General features: G+C 36.0%; 1 long non-coding RNA gene across 3 annotated transcripts in view; it reads right to left on the reverse strand.

The window, feature by feature from the left end:
• LOC112540737 (uncharacterized) overlaps window positions 1-16,293 on the reverse strand; it is an 81,171-nt gene that overhangs the window by 49,976 nt on the left and 14,902 nt on the right. For 2 of the 3 annotated variants that reach the window (XR_003084818.2, XR_015796314.1), the window contains 3 exons: window positions 13,620-13,751; window positions 11,049-11,142; window positions 1,765-5,314 (listed from right to left, as the gene is read on the reverse strand). This is a non-coding gene — a long non-coding RNA (uncharacterized LOC112540737). Of the gene's footprint in view, window positions 1-1,764; window positions 5,315-11,048; window positions 11,143-13,619; window positions 13,752-16,293 lie in introns of those variants that run through there. The other variant, XR_015796315.1, reaches the window with a different exon arrangement.

A 16,293-nucleotide genomic window follows, 5' to 3' on the forward strand; every position in this document is an offset into this window, starting at 1 on the left:
TGAAGGCACTGGGGGAGATGGGAGCCACTAAAGCAACACCAGCCAGGTGGAATGGAGACATTTATATTATGAAATGAAGCATATCCAGTGGACTGCACTGCCCTGCTTCCCCTAGCAGAGAGGAAAAAACATTACTTTTGATGTGGACCCAGAAAACTCAGATTGAAGTCAACTTCCCAGCAGGCTAGTGGCAGGCTAAGGATGTCGGTGGGCTGTCCTCAAGCTTTGACAAGAAGGAAGTGTGGATTAGTCAATTGTCTTCACCTGTGTGACCATACTACATGCCAGTGTACTGTGTGCATTAAATTGCTATGTTGGTGTAGATTGCTATAGAACCAGTGTTAGCTGCTGTTACAGGAATGGGAAGGGATTCTATTCCAGCTTACCTCTTAAATTCTGGGTTGGTTGCCTCCTCATAGCAACTGTCTATGTTTGATCTGTTTTGCTTGTGACGTTTGGACTATGTACAGGATACTTTGGGGGAAACGTGCCATTTCTCTAGGGCAGTGTTTCTTAACCTTGGCAACTTTAAGATGTGTGGACTTCAACTCATGCTGGCTTGGGAATTCTGGGAGTTGAAGTTCACACATCTTAAAGTTGCTGAGGTTGAGAGACACTGCTATAGAGTATTGATCAGTTGGGTTGGGACTGTCTCATATAGAAAAAGGTCTTCAGAAATATTAACACAGGTCCATAAGTTTTCCTTGGCCAAATGACTATAGTTGTCTATTCCCAACAAGGAGAATGATGGATATTAGCTAAGTTGTCAGAAGGAGGGAGGAAAGATCTTTTGGGAATGAAAATATGCCTTTTAATTGGGTCCCCCAGCAATAGGCCATGTATAAATTTGAAAAATTTGGAAAATAACAGGAAGGAGATAGCATACTTCTGTATCTGAAGAAAAAGGGGAATTCTTCCATTTGCATATTCAGCTAATATTACTCTAGGATTTTCTTTCCTTCAATTTACCTCTGGTAATCTGTTTCCATTCACTTTAATGAAGCCCTCTTTACTTGAAATGCAAACGTTTATCATCGGCAGTGTTTGGTCATGCCATAAGGCAAATATATCCAACAGTTTTTCTGTTTATGGTAGAAACAATCAAGCAATAAAAATATCTGTAACAGGAAGGTAAAAAAAATGCATTTCCCCTTTTTCAGGCCATTGCATGCATTCCAAACATGTAAAAGATTGTGATATAGAATATATTGTGGAACTATGACCTGCAACAAAATCTTTCAGTGTGACAAAATAATAAACAGTATTTCTGTTCAGGACATAGTTTGCTTCGTTTACCTCTTTCATTTTTTCCCCCACCCAACAATTTGTTATCAACTTGAGCCCACTGAGCTAGCTCATTCATCTTAGGGTAGTATTAGGATGTGGATTCCTCCCACCGTTTAGGAGGTTTTTAATTATATTCTCTAAACCAGAAACTTCCCCTTAGTAAATTGATACTTCTTTCATGTCTGTGTGTGTGTTTGGATTTGTTTCTATATGGCCAGACCAATACCTCCCCTCCCTTCTACTTTTTACATTTGGGGGAGATCTAGGAGGGATACTCTGCCTGGTTCAAGACTTACCAATGCATGAAGCAAGATATCTAAGGCATGGTCAGTACCTTCAGCCACAGTTTTTCACAGGATGTCATGGAAAGGGCAGGGTTATCAAATATTTTACTCAAACCTCATGGACCAGTTGAGTGGCTTGCCAGCCCAGTTTCATTTGCATGGCCAAAGTTTCTCCACGTTTGCTATAGGAAACCAGATGCGATGAGCCAGATGGACAAATGTTCTGATACACAGAGAACAACTTTCTATGAAATTACATCAGCATCATGTGATGTAGATTGGATTAGGGATTAGGAGGCCAAGGTTCAAGAGTCCTTGGATCACTGAGGATTCTGTGCTCAGACCTTACACCAATAGCACTCCCACCTACTTCACATCACATGTGAAGGCATCACAGAGGCATCACATACTTCCTAAGAAAACTGAACTCCATAAACAATTTCCTACAACACCATTTTAGCTGCCATAGATATTGAGGTATTATATATCAACTCCCACCTACATGGACTTCAAGCCATCATGTACATCATCACTGATGCCAAAACAACATGCCTTGCCACCAGACTGTGTGACACATTATACAGAAAATTTACAGATTGCCATGCATATCTGCATGATTCCAGCTTCCACCCAGAAGACAGCATCAAATCTATCAATGATAGCCAAGGCCTCTATTACAACTGCATTTGTTCTGACCCATGACAGAGATGCTCAACTAATGGAATTAAACCAGGCATTCAGGAGACTGCACTACCCACCCAACAAGATTAATACACAAATCAGTAGAGCCAGATCAATTCCAGGAAGGACCTATTAAAAAACAGACCACAGAAACAGAACAACAGACCACCACTGCTTATTATTAGCTTTCAGTTTATTACGTTTGGTTAACTTATCCAAGAAAAGGCTCTTCAAGTTAGTCAAATTTGCAAAGGTATCAAATAATTTCTTCTTAATTAAATATAGCAGTGTTTCTCAACCTCAGCAACTTTAATATGCATGGACTTCAACTCCCAGAATTCCCCAGCCAGCAGTTTTTAAAACTGAATTTAGTAGCACATTAATAAGATAAAAACTGAAGTTAAAAGGATCTTCTCAGCTAGTCCTAAATCCAAATTTACCTTTCCAAATATATTTGAAACAGCAGTGGAAATCCACTAAGACCTACATATGTGCTTATCACACTATTCATTTTCAGACTAACCAGTGTTATGCAAAGCACTATGAGTGAAAAGTAGGGAGCCAAAGAAATTAAAGGCAAGAGGTAGTGTCTTTGCAGCTGATTTTAAATAGTATCTGCTATTTAAAAGTAATTATTTGGGGAGGGGGAGCTTTTTTCCTTACACATTTATTTATTTGTTCAATTTACTTCTGGTGCAATTGATAGATTCTTGGCTGGTTACAGTAATCAAATTTCAATAAAACATATATTGTATAAAACATAAATCTAAAATATCAGAAAATATCATTGGAACCACAATAAAATATAGTCAAATAAAAACCATAAGAACAGCCAGAAAACACAACAAATAAATAAACAGATGGTAACATCCATTGCAGACAGCTAGATGGGCATAGTGGTCATTAAGCTAAAAATCGGGAGACAGTACATTTTAGTCCTGCCTTAGACAGGAAGCTACCTGGGTGACTTTGGGGTTATCATTCTCTCTCAGGTCTACAAAGAAGGCAACGGCAAACCAGTTCCAAAACTATTGCCAAGAAAACTGCAGGGACTTGTTGAAGGCACAAACTATCCATTACAAGCCCATTGTAAATAATTTTGTTTTGAGTGATTTCCTATTATAGTTATATGATTCTGTTGCCAGAATTCCAAATAGCTACTAAAGTATTAAGAAGGTATTAGAAGACAAGAATGAACACATACATACATATAGATGAATGATACTCTTCCTTTTGGGGTAAGCCAAATTATGCAAAGGCCAAAAAAGAAGAAAGAAATAGCCAAAAAAAAAAAAAAAAAAAAGAAAGCATGAAGTAAGAGAAGAGGAAATACAGTGAAATCTATTCTGCACCAACACCATATCATAGTTTTCTATATTGCAAACCATACTTGCACAACATCTGTACAGTGATTCATATATTTCATTTCATTCTTTATATTTCTTATGTCTCTCTTTTTCGACCAAAGGAACATCATGTAGGCTTGCTGTACTCCCCTGTTCAATTATTCGCTAAGCTTTGGATTTATTGTCACTCATGTTTTATGGCCATCACTTCTTTTACTGCCTTCAGCAACCAACTTTCAACCCCTTATTTACACAAAACATTACATAATTCAAGCCTATTTGCTTTATCACACTGTTTCTCTGAATCAACAAATATACAATAAACTTCGCTTTTGATATGCTGAGGAGCAAAAAATTTAGCCTGCACATCTTCTACCCAACATTACACATCCCAATTTTTGTTCATTGTCACCTCTTATATCCTTTTCAATCAGAATTGTGTCAAATACCTTCCCAGTCATGCTTAGCAATCTAATCCCCCTTTATTTACTCTTCTTTCATTCCTTCTGAATAAGGGAACAATAACCACAGTCTTTCAATTGCTAGGCACAGATGCAGTCTTCACAGATGTTATATACTATTTTCACAGCCATTCCATAAGCAAGCCACATCATGTTTTAACATTCCTCCAATTACATCATCTACACCTTCAATCTTACCATTTTTCAGCATTCTCACAGTATTGAGGACTTCTTTTCCACTTTCTTTTTTTTTTAGACAACGATGCTCATTCATTTCAGTTCTACTCTTTAGCATATCACGATAATTTGTAAGCAAATCTCTAAAATACTGCTTCCTACATTCTCTCATTTCAATTTCATCCCAAATCATTCCATCACTTTTATTCTTAATCCCATTCACTCTGCTGGGGGACCTTTGTTTAGCCCTTTTCACCTACTTCTGAAACTATTTTTTAAATTTCCATCAAAATCTCCTCTTGCATAGTCTCTGCCTCTTTAACAGTAACTGTTCTTCCCTCTGATTAACTTCGTAGCAACTTGTTCTCTTTAGACACATTATATGTATCTTTCTCTTATCTTAATCTGTTGCAGCATTTCCTAATATTTATTTATTTAAAAGATTTGTATGGCTGCTCATCTTAAAACACAACTCTAGGTGCTTCACAACAGTAATAAAACTACCAACCATAAAACCATAAAATCATAAAAATGAAACGAAAACCAAGAACTAAAACCAAGAACAGCTTATCACCTTGGTATATTTCTAATTCTCTTAATCTGTCATCATAATTAAATCCATCATATTTTTAGATTAGATGTCTTTGCCATATATATGCATGAATAAATTTATGTTAAACCAGGTATTCAAAACAAACCTTTTTCTAAGCAGATAATAAGTGAACAATCACCCTTCTCATTCATTCTTGGATCTCCTAATATCCCATTTACACTTTTTTCCCCTGTATTTTTTTATTCCCATCCATCCACTCACAGCACCTAACAAAATAACTCTAACCCTCTCCCTCCAGATCCCATGCATTCATGTTGCACAACTTTCTCCAGAATTAATTCCTAGATTTTTCATTATAACCTTCCACTGGTATATAACATGCAAGTCTCACCAACCAATGGGCATTTAGATGAGTTTGGGTGCCAGATGACAAAACACCCAGCTTAGAATTCATTCTCTGCTTGCTGGGGAATAGCAAATGAAGTTCAGTAAGTAGTTCTGGAGGTGTTCTCGTCATTGATGGAGCTTATATTAAAAAAAAAAAAAGGTTTCTTGGTTTTCAAGGTCCATACAATCAGAATACACAGAATGAAAAGCATGAACTAAAGAAAATTTGACATCCTCAAAACAAAAACCAAGTCTAAAAAATAGATGTTCTATAAATAATTAAATTTATATGGACCAGAGTGGGCCACCCTAACTCAGATGATTCCATAATATATTTATTCCAGGCATGTTTCCATAGGAAGTCATAGAATGGTAATGATATTCCAGAAAAAAATGCTAAGATGTATTCACTTATAATCCATTTAGAAGATTTTTATTAATATTTGAAACCTAAAATATTAACATGCCATATATATATTATCAAGATTAAAGTCAGGTTTACCAAAAAAAGAAAAAAGTAGTGACAGTTAGAATACTTATACATTCTTATCAATGAAAGAATTAATGACAGAGGAAAGACGATTGGTTCTCTCTTCAAAAAGCACCCACTTTTTGGTACTGAAAGAACAGTTATGAAAATAAGAAACAAGAATTAGAAATGGAAAATGGCAAAGAAGCCAAAATGGGAATTTTAATTTGAATAAGGATTAGATTGGGAAAAAGAAGTAAAGAAGCGTGGGGCTACACATTAAATAAATAAATTAAATAAATGAATTCTACACATTCATTTATTCTATTCAGAAACTCAGAATAATCCCTGGCCCTAGTTAAGAATCGGTTGCAAACAATCTCATATACTTTTATTTGTTATTATTCTTAGTTGAAGAATAGCAGTGTGTGTGTGTGTGAAATAAGTTGAAAAACAATAACTTGAAGATAACAAGGAAAAAATTCCATGTTTCAGTCAGTCTGAACTGATTCCATCCAGGACTAGGCTGATTGATCTTGACAACAATTTAATAATTTAATAGCTAGAGCAGACTTCAGAAACATAAAAAAAACACTGCATGTTTCTGTATTGGGCATATTAGCTTTTATAAAAATGATGGTATTGCCTAAACCCTTCTCTTTATCCCTAACTAATTCCAGTATCTCCACTATTGTCTAAAGTTAAGAAGTGGAAAAGTATTTAAAAAAATGCGTAAAGGTGTAGCTGCTGGTACTTGTAGGCCAAGGTTTTCATCCATGTTCTTGACATCAGAAATGCTGTTCCTAAAGTCTAGCAAGAATGTTTAATATAAGTTGCCTGGTTGCCTCTCTCTCTGTACATTGCAGTCATCTGTTTTTATTGGTTGTTCTGCTTCTCTTCAGGCCTGCCTCTAGAGCCCTAGCTGTCTCTTCAGGAATACCCCAACAGGGCCCAGGCACAGAGCACCACATCTGAAAACCTTCTGTTAGGCAACTGGACAATTGGACAAACAAGGGATTTCAAACACTTGCCTGCCCCTAGTTTCCCATCCCATCCCATCCCATCCCATCCCATCCCATCCCATCCCATCAAGGAAAATATTGGGGTTGTTTTCCCATTAGCATGTGGCAGACATCTTGTTCAAGAAGAAATGAAGCCCGGAAATCCACCAATGGCTTTTCTTAGCTCATCCCACTCTACAGCAGTGAGGACAGCACCCGTCACTGGTGTTGTGACTGTGGCAGGCTAGAGCTTGGCACTTATGGCAACAAACGTTATAATTTTCTCAAGGAATGGCGGGCAGTGCTTTTTGCCTTAGGCTATAGTCCTGCACTTACAACCCTGAAGTAATTTTCATTGAGTTTAACACAGTTTTCTTCTGAACTGACCCATACAGGCACTGTTAATCTCACTGGATATTTCTTAGCAATCCTTATAACTTTCAAGTATAAGATTTTAATAAAGCTATATGCTGAGGAATATGGAATTATCAGGGGCAATTATTTTCTAATTCTTAATTCCAATTTTATCATGTTCTAAAATCACTGCTGACAGTTATGAACTTGTCATCAAGATTTTTTATGCAACCTCATGAAATATTTTAGTGATCATCAGATGAAATCATTATGTCCACGTATGAATGTTTCAGATAAAGCTAAGACTTTCAGCTAGGTTCTAAGATGAATTGCTGCAATGTATTATTGTATAATGGTGTTTTGTTTATATTAATATATTATATTCCTGCCTCATAACATTTATGAACATTAAAAATTAAAAGGACCAAACTATTTTAACTTATTTTGATTACAGAGGTATTAACACAAAATATTGGGAAAAAGAATATTTGGGGTCTTAAGATAGCAACATATCATCATGTAATTAATTTGTTCACAGATGTTATGCTTATTTTTATTTAAGAATCCAAAGAGAGAAATATTCTGGCTGAAATTGAGCTGCATTATGCTATGAAGTCACATTACTAGAAAGAAATATTGAAAAATCATCTATCAAGTTAATTAACACTGATAAGAGCATTAAAGTGGTAAGTTCAGAAAAAAAATACTGTGTAGCATATTAGCCCCAGTGGATTTAAATATTTAGGAATAATTATTACAAAGGACAGGCAACAAATAAAAAATGCAGTTATGAACCTCAGTTACACAAAATCAAGACTGAATTAAAAACATGGCATCATATATTATTATTTGGAAGGATAGCAATGTTTAAAATGACTGTTATTCAAATAATTTTGTTTCTATTTAAAAAATCTCCTAATATAAATGCCCACTAATTGGCTTAATAGGATAAAGCAATGGTCTTTCATATTATAAGTATAAAAATGTCAAATCAGACAAGCTTGCATTATAAACAAAAGCAAAATGGAGGTCTACAATATTAGAGATGAAAGAGTATGCTAATAAATCTCTAATGAGACAATTCATTCATACTTTTAGAACAAGCATCAAATGAACAGACATTTCAGCCTCTTATAAAAGCAATTGTTAACCTATATTTATAACTTTCCTTAGTTATAACTGTTTTATTGTAACTGTAATAAGATGGAATCATATAATGATCTATAACTGGACTTCTTTTATCTCATTTCTTGGCCATCCAATATTGGAGTATGAGCTAATTCAAGGAAGGGGAATATAGAGGACTTATCAAGATAGTGATGTAACCATAGATAATAAAATTGTCACTACTGAATATATATTGTGGTGGCAGTAGAAACAAACCCAAAATAAAACAAGTGATATCCTTCCTTTCTTCTGGTTTTTCATGTAATACCCTATGGAAGTGAAAGTTGGTCTCTGAAGAAGCAGGATGGAATGGATATTGACTCTATTGAACTTTAGTGTTGGAGAAGACTCCTGAGAAAACCATGGATAGCCAAGAAGTGGATCATAGAACAAATCAACCCAAAGTTTTCACTCATGACACAAATGATCAGGCTCAGTTATCATATTTTGGACATGTTATGTGAAGACCCAGGTCCCTTGAGAAGTCCGTAAGGCTGGGAAAAGTGGAAGGAAAGAGAAGAGGATGATCAGCAGCAAAGTGGGTGGGCTAAATTACAGTGACGATGTATGCATCATATAAGAATTGAAGGGCCAGGTTGGGGACATATCATGGCGAAATGTGCCTTGAGACCGCACAATGCAAGTTCTACCCTTTCATGCTTGCATTGCAAAGTCACATGGAAATATGTGCAGAGGTTGGATTTGTTGCAATATTGTACCACATGTTTTATTACTTCCTCTTGCTGCTCCCATAAAAACTGGGGAAAGGATTTAAGTTATGGTCTTGATGAATCTCCATGAAAAACTTTTAAATTTATTTCAGCGTTCATAGGAAATGACAATAAAAAAAGTCACTGGAATTGTACTCCATTAAAATTATATTCATAATTTTCTTTTTAAATTTCAGTGGCAAGGTTATAAGCAAATTGGCTCATACTTTCATCCCTGGTGGAATGTCCAGTTAGCCAAAGTTTTAGTCAAAGGTTTTTCATGAACTTGATTAAATCATACAAGATTTAAAACAAGTCCTTGTTGTTGTTGTTGTTGTTGTTTAGTCGTTAAGTCGTGTCCGACTCTTCGTGACCCCATGAACCATATTGCGCCAGGCCTTCCTGTCCTTCACTGCCTCCCTGAGTTTGCTCAGTTTCATGCTCATTGCTTCAGTGATGCTATCTAACCATCTCATCCTCTGTCGTCCTCTTCTCCTTTTGCCTTCAATCTTTCCCAGCATCAGGGTCTTCTCCAAAGAGATCTCTCTTCGCATTAGGTGGCCAAAATATCTGAGCTTGAGCTTCATTATCGATCCTTCCAATGAGCAATCAGGGTTGATTTCCTTTAAGATTGACTGGTTTGACCTCCTAGCAGTCCAGGGGACTCTCAAGAGTCTTCTCCAGCACCACAGTTCAAAGGCATCAATTCTTCGGCACTCGGCCTTTTTTATGGTCCAGCTCTCACAGCCATACATTACTACTGGAAAAACCATAGCTTTGACTATGCGGATCTTTGTCGGCAAGGTGACGTCTCTGCTTTTTAATATGCTATCTAGGCTTGCCATAGCTTTCCTCCCAAGGAGCAAGCGTCTTTTAATTTCATGGCTGCAGTCTCCGTCTGCGGTGATCTTGGAGCCCAAATAAATGAAGTCTGTTACTGCTTCCATTTCTACCCCTTCTATTTGCCAGGAATTGATGGGTCCAGATGCCATGATCTTAGTTTTTTTAATGTTGAGTTTCAAGCCAGCTTTTGCACTCTCCTCTTTCACCCTCATCAAGAGGCTCTTTAGTTCTTCTTCACTTTCTGCCATTAGGGTGGTATCGTCCGCATATCTGAGGTTGTTGATGATTCTCCCTGCAATCTTAATTCCGGCTTGTGATTCTTCCAGCCTGGCATTTCTCATGATGTACTCTGCATATAGGTTAAATAAGCAGGGTGACAGTATACAGCCTTGTCGTACACCTTTCCCTATTTTGAACCAATCGGTTGTTCCATGACCGGTTCTAACTGTTGCTTCTTGGCCCGCATACAGATTTCTCAGGAGACAGGTAAGGTGGTCTGGTATTCCCATCTCTTTAAGAATTTGCCACAGTTTGTTGTGATCCACACAATCAAAGGCTTTTGCATAGTCAATGAAGCAGAAGTAGATATTTTTCTGGAACTCTCGTGCTTTCTCCATGATCCAGCGAATGTTGGCGATTTGATCTCTAGTTCCTCTGCCTCTTCGAAACCCAGCTTGTACATCCGGTAGTTCTCGGTTCATATATTGCTGAAGCCTAGCTTGTAGGATTTTGAGCATAACCTTGCTAGCATGTGAAATGAGTGCAATTGTGCGATAGTTTGAGCATTCTTTGGCGTTGCCCTTCTTTGGAATTGGAACGTCCTACAAGGGGATTATTGTCTGTATTTCATACAATGAATTAAAAAGTGTTGCATGAATCCAATTCAATTTTTATTGTTAGCAGCCAGATTTGTTATTGAAAAGAATTGGAAAATGAAAGCACATGAGTCATTGTCTCAACAGTTTTCTAAACTGAGGGAAATTGAATTGGCAGAAAAATTAGCTGAGCAACAAAATAGTTTGGAATGTCCTCGAATGAACATGTGGACATCAAATATTAATTACATTAATAAACTTTTGCTGATAGATTTCCCCATTAGCCCAGATGTCATTTTGGATAAATATATTAAACACTGAGTTTTAATCGTATATATTCTCTTCAATTGTACCAATATTAAAAATTGTATATTCCTGAGGTAACAACATTAACATCTTTTTTCTATTTGATTGTTTTTGTTTCTGGTTTATTTTTGTAATTTTGATTTCTGTTAAAGTTTATGTCTGGATATTGTGACTGTTCAATAAAAATAAAAATGAAAACTGACTTACCATCTTTGTTTAAATAGCTGCTAGCTTCTGAGTTTCCAGAAGAAAATGGCATGGCTAGTATTTTGTTAGCACTGTTCATGGCCATTAAAATAGTCTAAGAACAGAGGACATGATGAGAGAAAAGATACTTTATTTTTCCCAACTAAATATATATCCAGTAATTATGTTAAATGTGTATAGATCACCAAATCTATAGAACTTCTTCCCTGACCACCCCTCCAACATACATATACTTGTCACATAAACACTTTCACTGCCCCTCTTCTCTCCTTTATACATGCATATGGGATTTTTGGCTTTTCTATTATCTGATCATGGCATCTTCACCTGTTCTGGTAATAAACTGTTAAAAATTGCACTAAGACAATGAAGAAGGGCTTTGAAGCTGCTTCATACCTCAACCATTTGTTTTGTTTCACCCATTTCCTTTTCGGTCACCTGTTCTATTTCACCACCATATGCCCCTTTGGAGACCAGCCAAGCCAGTCCTGTAACTGTGTGTTCTTTTGCTGCCTTACAGTCTCATCCTCTGATCACGTTAGGAGAAGTGGGTTCCTCAGTCTGGACTGCAAAAATCCCTAGATACAGACAATTCTTAACTCTTTCTTGTCCAGATTTTTGCAACCTAGATATGGTAGCTCTATAAAAAGACAAGCCTACCAAAGGGTGGAGTTGGATAAATGACAACATTTAATAAAACTGCACTGTCTACTGCAATTCTGTATGATTGGCCATCCTACTAATGCCTATTTTGTTTTCCAGAAAGCAATTAATATTAATAGCACTTTAGGCTGAATATGCAGAAACAGGAGCAGGACACATGTCTGAATCTGTTTGTTTTTGTCATAAAACAGTTGACCTGCAATATTGTTCTAGCTAATATTATGGTTATTAATATTGGATCTAATAATGCTTCTCAAATATTTCAGGTGATTTCAGAGCAGGCTAGATCCAGATGACAATACTTAAATGTTAGATATCAGGCTTGCCCACTTAATCTTAAAGCAGATGCTCTCTCCTTGATTCATAAATTAAAGGACAGGTTGGCAAATTATGAGGGTCACTACCCTTTATCTACACATTTTAAATAGTTCTTTTCAAAATGATCATCCAGCAGAATATACTTGCTGGGCAGGGATCAAAAGCATCTCAGGTAACTTGCTTCACTCAGTATCTTCTCAGGTAACTTGCTTCACTCTGTAATTATTTCTCAATTTGAGAGTGTGATCACTTCCACTCTTTTTCTGTTTAAAATTTATTGTTCTTCAATTTTATGTGGAAGATTTATATCACCCACGTGATTTTCCAGGGGGGTGATTATGTCATATTAAGTGATTTCTCCAGCAGGACAGGGTAATAATACAGCAATACTTCTTAGAGTGATTTCAAGTTAGTATCTCTTTTTTTTTATCTGCAGTTTCCTAAATTAATCTTAGAGCCTTATGATAAACAGGGCCAATTTTACAAAAATTATTACCCCGGTAAAATATTGGCTGATCTAAATAATACAAGTATCACTCTAAGCTGTGGTCTGATAAAGAATGAATGGAAACCAAAAATGTTTATTGTGTATTATAAGGCTCCTAGAGATAACACAAGTGTAATGTCAGTAAAGAGTTTCTAAAGTAAAAACAGCTTTATAAATAACATCTCAAATATAAGACAAACACTGCTATTAAAAATATCTATGCATGTCTTGCACAAGCACAAAGAAATAAGAACTTGTCTTTATTTTGGCCATAACAGCAGACCAACCTAAAAATGGCCTGTACTCTATGAATAGTTGTATTCCACCTGAAAAGTATATTAGAAAATTGTACAACTATCATGCAGCAGATCAAAAAATGCTTTGATATTCTACCAGTTTGGCCTCCATTAGATCTACCAGTTTGGCCTCCATTACATTAAACATTAAAGAGTTAATTACCCAATTAAGTTTAGGGAAGACTACTGACAATGGTTTAGTATATCATGAATTAATTAATAATAACCCTGTCTCGTAGACATCTACCTTGGTGGCATTGATGACATCTATAATTAGGCCCCCTAGGGATAGGGGCCTAGTTCCCCTTTTCAAAAAAATGGGGGATAGATATCCCAATAAATTGTAGCCTATTAGTTTGCTTAACATGATAACCAAGCTCTACCTAGACATTCTGTACATACATACTTGAAACTGAGGACTTGGCTAAACCAGGATAATCTTCTAGTGGAGAGACAGGCTGGCTTCAAGGAGGACCAGTCTACTATGACCAAGGGCCAGTCCTCTAGCATATAATAGAGAAATAGTCTACCTCTCCTACAATTTCCCAGTATGCAGCTTTTATTGATTTTAAATCAACATTTGACACTATTTGTCAAGATAAATTGTGGTAGAAGTTGCAACCCTCCCAACTGACTGATGTCTGCTACTTCTAATTTGTAATCTTCAAAAAAGATACAAAGCTGAAGGTCAGATGTAAATCCCATAGTCATTTAACATCTGCTGTACCAACAATAAAGAAAGTTAAATGGGACGTACCATAGCCCCATTTATTGTTTAACTTCTATACAAATGACTTGGTAGATTACCTTACACATTTGGACTTTCACCCTCTTGTCAAGAGAGAAATTAGTTTCCATTATATTATGTGTACTTGATATGATTCTATTATCCAGTATTACAATAGGTTTCAGAACAACACTGAAGGCCCTTAGACAAATCTGCAAGGAAGATAAATTTAAATTAATAATCAAAAGAAGAAAACAATGAGTTTTTTCAGGAGACATAAGAGTCAGGACTGTATACAGATGGGCACTTAAATATTTCTGGCTGGTTTTTCATATTTCCAGTAGTGAGAGATCTCATACCTTCTATTCTGCCCAAGTAATCAAAGGACTATATCTGCTATCCTTTTCATTTTTTTAAAAAGAAAAAAAATGTGGGGTGGGGTGAGAACTGAATCTATACCTGCTTTAAAGCAAAAACATTACCCAAATGCTCTACAGTGCTTGACTTTGGCTTGCTGGAGTAAGTCCAATGTATATTTTTATGATCAGCATTCTAGGCCCCTTGCTGTAACCCAAATGTTGGCCTGTATCTAGAGGCTGGTATAATAAAAGTAGACCCTATACATGGCTATCTATACTAAATTACTAGCTAAAACTCTCTCTCTTATCTATCTTTGGAAGATAGATTCCAGTCTGATGATGAAATTAGATTCTCAAGGGCTCTATCCATTCTATTTGCTGACCCTTGGATTTAATTAGGTCACCTCTGTGCTGGAGCAGTGAAGCAGGTTTATCTAACTAGGATTCAAATCTCCTTATCATCAGCAGTGAAGTTTGTAGCCTGCCTTATGAAATTAGTATCCAAAATACAGTGACAGGCCTTGACTCTGATATGGTGTGATGCCCTGTTATATGGGAAAGTTGAGTCTCTTGAACATGTCTTTCTTCAGTGTTCATTTGATAGAGATGCTCTTATATCCCTATTACTTAAAGATTTCCAGATTGTATAGCTCAAGCCTAATGCCCATTTATTACTCTTAGACTATAATTCTACTATAACATATAAAATTGCTTTTATGCTGCATTGTGTAAAACCCACTGAGAATTGACTGCCAGCAAGAGAGTCAGTAGATTAGTAGATCAGATAGACCCTGTACCCATGATTCTGCTTTTACATCTGTGTGCCTTTGTCTAAGTCAGTGTTTCCCAAACTCAGCCACTTTAAGATGTGTGGACTTCAACTCCTAGAATCCTGGGAGTTGAAGTCCATACATCTTAAAGCAACTGAAGCTGAGAAACACTGGTCTAAGTCACTTAATATTTACAACATTTTATTTCATGTTTTATATTGCAATATTGTTTCTTCTATATAGTTTTAGTAATTTATATTTAATAATAGCAGGCATTTGCAATAGTAATGCTAATGTTTAATTATTGTTTACATTTTATAGTTTAGATTGATCAAGTCACCTTTACAGTTTTTCTATAAGCAAAATAGAGAGCGTACAGGCTGCCCTGGCAAAGAAGAATTGCTATGAAAAATTACTATATTCAAAGAACATTAAGGATTTTAACAGAATATGGACTTCCGGAAGAAATGGCGGACTGAAGAATGCTCCACAAAAAGTGGAACTGACAACCGCGGCAAAGAATGAAGAGCCAGCAAGTAGACTGGCTCTTCGAAACTCTCTGGACAAAGAGAGGACTTCATATTGCCCACAAGTGCTCCAGACAGCTGCTCCTCACTAGGAGATCGCAAGACAGTCGTCTCCAGCAGTTTTCAAACTCTGGGAGACAAGGGAATAGCCATCTTGCTCAAACTATGGTCAGCCCCTTTGAAGGGATACTGGGTTTGCATACTTCCTTTTCTAATCATTTTCAGAAATTGCTTGTTAACTGCTTTTCAGTTAATAGGAACCTGTGAACTGACACATTTTACAGCACAGGGTAAATCCTTCAATCCTTAGTGAAAGAAAATTTTAACTGTAAGTTTAAGAATCAAAAAACAAATTATAATAAACAGCAAAAGTGTGATTAAAACTTTGATTTTAGAAAGTTACAAATGGACTAAGAGTCTAGATAAATTTGAAATAAGATTTTGGAATTAATTATAAAGAATCCTTCCTGTGGGAAAATGCTTTTGTTCTGGAAAAAAAAAAAAAGAAACATAACATAATGTTTTGAATTTTTTGCTAAAAAACATAATGATATTTTAAAAATTGGACACTAGACGGAACTAAAGGTTACAATTAAAGGAGAAGAACACATAAACTTGACTTACAATTACAGAATGGAGCAAAATATTGGCCATACTGAAGGATATTTTTGAAAAATGGATTCAGAAGTAATATTAATAGTATCAGCAGAGACATCTGATTCTATGGAGAGACTGTGTCTAAAAGATGTAACGGACGAGGAACAAGATCCGTGACAAGATCGAGACTGAGTTGAAAGTGAATTTACAAATGATAGGCTATAAGAATGACATGGAAAAAGATGTTACATTGGATATACAAAAGAAATTGGCTAATGTCTTAATAATTAAAAATGATATACAAACAATAAACCATGAGAGTGACCTGGATAATTTTCCTATATTGGATTTACAAAAGAGGCTTGTTAAAGTTCTGAAGAATCTTGTGAGAAGGGACAAAGGAAAAAGAAAAGAAATCAAGTTCTAGGACATTATTTGAAGGGACTAAGATTGTTAGACATAAATGGAAGGAATATAACGTTGGTATATTTGATCAAGGTT

Source organism: Python bivittatus, unplaced genomic scaffold (genome assembly GCF_059951505.1).
Source record: "Python bivittatus isolate LINGU-HERP-01145 unplaced genomic scaffold, Pbiv_v1 ctg000330_np1212, whole genome shotgun sequence".
NCBI lineage: Eukaryota > Metazoa > Chordata > Lepidosauria > Squamata > Pythonidae > Python > Python bivittatus.